Source organism: Cinclus cinclus, chromosome 19, assembly GCF_963662255.1.
Source record: "Cinclus cinclus chromosome 19, bCinCin1.1, whole genome shotgun sequence".
Taxonomy (NCBI): domain Eukaryota; kingdom Metazoa; phylum Chordata; class Aves; order Passeriformes; family Cinclidae; genus Cinclus; species Cinclus cinclus.
The window spans coordinates 1,195,754-1,203,199 of NC_085064.1; positions in this window are offsets into that span (position 1 = coordinate 1,195,754).

The window sequence follows — 7,446 nt, forward strand, 5'->3', positions numbered from 1 at the left end:
AAAAACGGGGCAGAGGGAGAGTCCGGTGTCGCAGTGGGGACAGCCCTGTGATTCAGGGTACCCCGGGTCTGGAGCTGCCCTGGGGAGCCCGGGCGGGACCGAGCTCCGGCACGACCACGGCGGGACAGGCGCGACAGCCCGGCGGAGCGGGGAGCGCAGCTGCGGCGTCCGGAGCGGCGGAGAGCGGCAACCGCGGCTGGTCCGCACCGCGGGACCAGGGCTCCGCACCTCGCACCCCGCATCCCGTTCCGCACAGCATCCCGCTCTGCTCCGCACAGCATCCCGCATCCCGTTCCGCACAGCATCCCGCTCCGCAGAGCATCCCGCATCCCGCTCCGCAGAGCATCCCGCATCCCGCTCCGCAGAGCATCCCGCATCCCGCCCCGCACATCTCCCCACGCCTCGCTCCCGCTGCGGCAGCTCCGCCACCGGCGGACATCGAAGGTGCCGCCGTTCCCCGCACCGGACCCTCTGGGCAGCGGGACGGGGATTCCGAGTCCCCGGGGCGCTGCTGGACGCCCGCACCCCACTGCCCACGTCCTCACCCCACATCGCACCCGGGACGTCCCTCCAGCTCACCTCATTCCCCTGACAGCAAAGCACTCACAGCCCTCCCTGCTCCGCTGTGCCAGCAGCACCGAGATCTTCTTCCTTGGCTGTCACCGCTCCATAGAAATGTCCAGTAAAACTTCCCAGAAAATCTGGCACACGATCATGGCGAAGAAATCAGGGAGTGGGGGAGTGACTAGGGATCCTCACAGCAGTGAGAGCCCAAAGCAGCCCAGGAGTGCAGGTGAAGAGGGACAGGTCTAGAGATGTCCAGTGAATTCCTGGTGCAGTGTCCTCACCGAGCAGCTTCAGCGTTCTGGCGTTTCCTCACGCTGGGGCCTGCAGCTGCCCCAGGGAGAATGCCAAGGCTGGAGGGTCCAGGTCACCCCCAAGGCTGTGGCACTCCCCACCTCACCAGCCAGAGCTGCTCCTTTGGTTGATGCCCACTCACTTTTGCTACAGCAACAGGCACACAGCTCCCAATCCTCCCGTCCCAGTAAATGCTTGAATCACACAATGGATTCACCAGCAACTGGCTTTTGTTCTTCAGGGTCTTTGCCTGGGAATGAAGACAATTTTCCCATCCCAACGCCTATGCTCTCAGCAATAAATCTCCCACAGAAGAATGGACCTTGGAGGCAGCTTCTCTGGGCTGCTTAGTCACCACTGCCCGCTGGGAAGTGACCTGGCACTCCTGGGCAGCATGGCACAGAGCGCCGAGAGCCTGCCAACAGCATGGCAGCACTGCAGGAGCTCTGTGCTCACCCTGGTTTGGCCAAAACTGGGTCCTGCTGCCCTCGGTAATGGAGGGAGCAAAGGGCACGAGGCAGAGCCCAACTTTATGCCAAAAATTTCCAAAGGGAAACTGCAAAACTATTTCAAATTTAGGGCTGGATTAGGTTTACTGAGAGTTACAGTTCCCCAGCAGACAGCAAAAGTGTGGTCTTTGTGCCTTTGCCTTAGACAGAATGAATCACCTTTTGTAAGAGCACAAAATACAGTTTTCTGGTAGCATTAGAAAAGGGATCAGCCTCAATCTTCTCTGTATGTACAAATAAACCTTCCTCTGCACGTGCAGAGAGGTGAAGGGAAGTTTCCTGTGATCACTGAATGCCACGCAGGTTTCCAACCTCACCTATACCAGGTATCTGAATTTAAACATTAACTAACTTCCATAAGTATACACTGGACTCTCAAATAAGAATTGATGCTTTGGCTGGCATCAAGGATGGCTCTAGAGACCCTGGCAAGAAAACATCACTGGCATTTCAAAGGAAAGGTCACAGCCAGCAAGTGGAAACCAACAGTTGGCATGTCATTGTGTTTTCACCTAAAATCCTACTGAAAAGGCCCCAAAGAGCATAGCTCAGGAAGTGTGGTTCCTTTGGATTTCCCAGCTCTCCAGACAATTTCTGTGTACACATGGGCACTGCCAACTGTTTGCTCCTTGCCATGGAGCAGATTCATTGCCATCAGTGCTGGCAGCTCCTCATTGTATCAGCACTAATTCCCACAAAGCCAGTCAGCTGTCTCCTTAGGGCAACTGCAGTTTCTGGAACCACCTCCATTCGTACATCTTAACGTAAATTGGAAATGACAGAGTTCCTAGAGTTAAGAGGTGTCGATCCAGCACATGAAGACCTTGGCAAGCATACATAAGACCTTGGGATGATTGGATGACAAAATCCCAAAGCACTTTTAACGCTGGTAAATCTCTCTAACAAGCAGCTGAGCAAAGGGCAAGTTGTGTTGTGCCATTTGGGTGATGCTGTCACTCTGGGTTAGCTTGGTTTGGGATAGGTTGCATTTCTGTTTACGCTCAGTCAATTTAAAAAATCAGCTCAGGTGCATCTTAAGGAGCCTTTCCTTAGCACTGAGTAAACCCTGAGCTGCAACCCTCGAGGCACATCTTTCACACAACCCTTGGAAGAGCTTCCCAGCACATGAGCAAGCAACATGTTAATCTTTATAAATCAAATATTTGCCAAATGGAGTAGAAGCCATGTGTCTGAGCAAGATGCACTGAGAAATGGAACAAAGCATGGAGTGTGTCAGAGATCACTCAGTCATGTGCAAGCCTGTCCCTCGCAGAGTTGTCCTTCAAAACAGCATTCCCCTAGCCCAGTTGTACGTGTTATTCTCCTCCAGTCTTTTTATGTCCTGCTGTTTACTGCTCAGAACTGACACTCTCTCTAACCCAACTCCTCCTCACTGAGTTTAGGTTCACCCAAACCTTCATAAGAATCAGTTTCGACCCAAGGCAGGGTTTCCCAAGGGCAGACTCAGGAGGCACCAGGAGGAGAGATGCAGACTCACCTCCCTCCCCAGTACTGAGGCTGTGAAAGCGTGTCACACAACTGCCATATTGCAATTATTTTACCCTTGCACTTATCTGAATGTTACACAAGCTGCTGCTGGCTTGTGCTGCTGCGGGTTCTCCATGCCAGCTCTCACAAAAGAAGATTCATCAGCATTCAGGGAGCAATTAACCCTGCATTGCAATGCTCTGGTCATGGCACAGCTTCCCACTGCTCCTGCTCCCAGGGAGCTGTGAGTGCAGGATATCCCACCTCTGTCACTCCAAGCAAGCTCTTAACACACGTTACCACTCTCACATGGATCAAGTTATTAGAAGCAGCAGTGCCTAGAAAAATCTAGGCAGCTCTCCCAGCCCCTCTGGACAAAGGCACAGTGTCACCACCTGACCTCCACACTCACCTTACCTAGAAAACTGGTCTGTACCTGGCCATGCAGGAGCTGTCAAGTGCACAGTTTGCACTTGGGATGGCAGGTGCCATTTCCCATTCACAGCTCAGCAGGGCAGGGACAGAGAGGAGGTGTGCTCAAGCGATTTCTTCAGGTATCCAAACTAGTTCGTCACCCTGCACACTGAAGGTCTGCACTGATGTGATTTTATGGCCAGACGCCCACATGTTTAGCAATGCCATTATTTGTCTAGTTCTCTTAGTTTCCTCTCCCCTTCTCCTTTCAAGTCTGTCACATCGGGGTTGACCAAACTTCCTGATGCTACAGGCTTCCCATCAAGAGCCTGGTAAGTGATGGATATGTCCCCCAGGAAGCTGAGGGAAGAGGGCACAAGGTCACAGGCAGAGCAATATCTCCCCAAAGGGACAGAGCGACCTGTGGAGGTCTCAAGAGTCTGCCTGTAGCAACCACCTCCTTCACAGAAAATGTACAAAATCTGCCTGCAGCCCTCACTCCCCCGTGCCCCTGCCCTCAGCACAGCGATCACACCTCAGCTGCTGGTCAGCAGGGACATGCAGGGCTCTGCAGTGAGAGCTGTGCCCCTGCTTTGAGCTCAGCTCAAAGCACAGCATGGGCATCATCACTGCAGACCCCCACCCACTGCTTTATGGCACATGGCAATCCTAAGTTAAACCCCTGGGGAGAGGGAGCTGATAGAAAGGAAAAGATTTTCCTAATTTCTCTCTGGCTTTCACGATTCCTGTGTGTTAGAAGAACACTTGCACCAGGAGAAAAAAAATTGTTTGAGACTTCCTGATCAAATGAGTTCCTCTCTAACAGCTGGTCCCTTCCAGGTTCAGGACTGGTCACAAGCAGCCACTGACACTACTTGTGTCAGTGCATTGCTGCTCTGTTGCTTTCAGGGCCTTTGTAGGGCCAGTGATCTGGGAGACCTTTAAACATTCAGTGTGCAAGGTATGGAGTCTCCTGGCATGGAACTTGCATCAGTTAGATAAAAAGTCTTGTCTGTGGAGGCTACTGCTTAGTCCTGGTCCTGGCTGAGCAATGCAGAACTCCCAGAACTCTGCAGCTCTTGAGTGCAGAACCCCACTTGGTTTCATTTCCTGTGATACACTGACAGCTACAAGACATTTCAGCTGAGAAGCAAGTTTCCTCTACAGACCCAGATTTACATTTCTAATGGAAAGGATCCTGTTCCAACGCTATTTTGCTTTCTAACTCGTTCATAGAGTTAGGTTTAACCAGGGCTTTATTTTCTTGTTTTTGCTTCTCAAATGCCCCCAAGTCTCAGTGAGGTTTGTTTCAGCAATCTCATGTGGACATGCCAGCCTTAATCTCACTCTTCCAGGCCCTTCTCATTGTCTGGGATGAAAGCACAACACAGAGCCTCCCTGCTAATTGCCAGCTTTCTGTTTCCCAGTGACAGGTGTATTGTCTGGAGGAACAGACCCAATTGTGTCCCTGCGCAGTGGGACATCAGCTGCTGATATTACAGAGCCTTTCAGGGAGCTTGGGCACGGCTGGTTGTTTAGTGCCATCATTTATAACAAATCTGTGTAGCCCAGAAACTTAACAGAAAAAACAGGAGCTGCTGCTTTTATTCATGTTTTTGGTGTATTTTTTCCTCAAGCTACTAACTACTCCTAAATCTCCCATCCTCCTACCAGCCAGACAGGGCATTTGGTTCTGATCCTCTTTGAAACACTAAATCTCTCTGATACCTTTTTTCCATAGTTTTCTAATAAAGGGGTTTTTCTGGTTTAACCAGACAGCTGCTGTGCATCTACTTGAACCTGGAATCACAACTAGGAAAATCTCTACAAACTGTGATTTCTGTGAGGTGTCAATATGCACAGGCTGAGGTCACAACCATCATGGGGAGATGGTTCATATCCTCTGGAGGTCCTGAGCAACACCCTCAGGCAGGGATCTGGATTTGGGGGACAGCGACTGTGCCTGTTTTATCAAGTAAGAAGAGGAGCTCTGGTGCTCAGAGTGAGGAAAGGCAGCAGCAAGAGAGCTCCTGAGAGATGAGAGGAAAACATACAGGAACAATATTAGACCCAGATTGCATCTGTCTTTGCTATTTTTCACATTAAAGGATAAAGCTTTCCATACGTGGCTGTTGCACAACAGCAGAGCTCCAGCCACTGCGACAGCACCAGCGGCCAGAAACGCAACAGACCATCAAGCAGATGGCCCAAGTCTTCTCTGCAGGAGCCTGGCAGTAGAGAAACCATCTCTTCACTGGGTTTAATCACGTCAGTCACAAGACAGGAGGGTCTACAAACAACTGGCATAAGCAGCTCCACATCAGTTTACAGGAACAGAGATGCTGAGGAAAAGGAAGGGCATTGTGTCCAGCTGAGCCCTGGGTGCTCTCCATGGCTTTGGAGTTCAGTCAACTCCAGTCTATATTCCCAACCTGGACTGGGAATCCCCCCCTCTCAGCCCATTTACTGACATCCTGTCCCATGGAGGGAGACAGTCTGCTCTCACATCTACACCCCTTCCAGAAGCCATTCCCATTCAGAAAACAGCTCTTCCAGAAGCTCTTCGGAACTTCATTCACATCTCACTACGTCACCCCCTTGCCTGCACCACTTGTCTGCTCCAGCTTCAACCTCTTCTTTCAGTTTTCAAAGTAATGAAGGCACCCTCTTGGACTCAAGTCAACACTCTATTTCCTCTATGAATTTAAATATGTCAAATAAGTCTTCCAGGTAAGTTTTGGAAGTTTCAGTTACAGTGAAGAAGATCCCAGTAAGCTCACCTTCTGACCTGGGCAAACACTCGATTAGCTTTGGTTTAACCACAGGTTGGTAAAGTTTGAATCTATCTAGTTCTGATCTGTTAGAATTGTATTTAAATTCTTCTGACAGATTCTTGGCTTGCAGCTCGTTAACAGATCATTGTTGAAGCGAGATGTTTGAAATTGGAGTGGTTTGGAACAGGAGAGACACATGGTTCACTTATTCTCCAGTTCAGCAATTATCTCCCTGCCTGGCTCCACTCCTCACACAAGTTCACCTTGGGACATTACAGGAGCTGCTGGCTAGTTTGGGAGCTAGGAATACACACCAACCAGGAATATATTGGAATATGCACCAGACACAGCCCTGACGAGGGGTGAGGAGCACCATCAGTGCTTTCAGTTCCTGTCTAGTTTGCATTGCCTCTGACCATCTCTAAAGAAAACCTGTCCTGTGCGGGCTGGGTGGGTGGTCCAGAGGCCAGCCTCACCTGGTAAGACTTGACTATTTTTTAAACTCCTTTATTCTAGAGAGCAGAAAATTGCTTGGTGATTTCCTCAAGTGATTTACCCTGAAACAGCATGTTTGCCTCTCATACTGCAAGAGCAGGCACAAGCTTCATAGAGGAATACCATACTGAAAATTTTGTTAAATGTTCCAAGTTACCCAATGTCTCCTCAAAAGGTCCAAGAATTTAAGATGTCATTTGTCATTCACACTTTGAGAAAGCACTGAACACAAAACTGGGAAACCAGGCAGGTGTCAGTGCAGACACCAAAATACCTGGGAGTTTATGCATTACACACACACACTGAAGACAGACCTCAGCTCCAATGCCCACTTGCTGACATAACACTAAATATTCCTCCTAGCCCAAGTAAGTTTTAAAAATGTGTCTGGAGTGCTATTTAACTTCCCTGTCAGATGTCTTGTAGGATGACAAACCTGGATTGCAGCTTTGTTAAGGCTAGAAACAGATTTCAGGACTGATTAAAAAAAAAAAAAAAAGAAAAGAGAAAAAGAGAGAGAGAAGTTTGCATTTTTCAGGCTCGAGAGCAGCTCATCATAGCAAGTTAAGGTGAGCTCTGAGGTGTGCAGCCCTAGGTGTTCACAGATGTACAACAAGCACTTCTTTATAGATGGGACCAGAACCTTAAAAATAAACTGAACCTGGCACTCTCTTCCCCAGTGTTTATTCTTCTGCATACTTTTGGACTTCCCAAGCTCACCAGAACAGTGCCATCCTCCAACCCTGCACAGTGGGTGCCCAGTGACAGAGGGGGTGCCCAGTGACAGAGGGGGTGCCCAGGGACACCTCCTATTACCCATCACTGCTGTCAGGGTTTAGGGACATTTGCACCAAAGGGCTCTCAAGGACATCAACAGACACTTGTGTCTACAGTGGACATCAACCCAG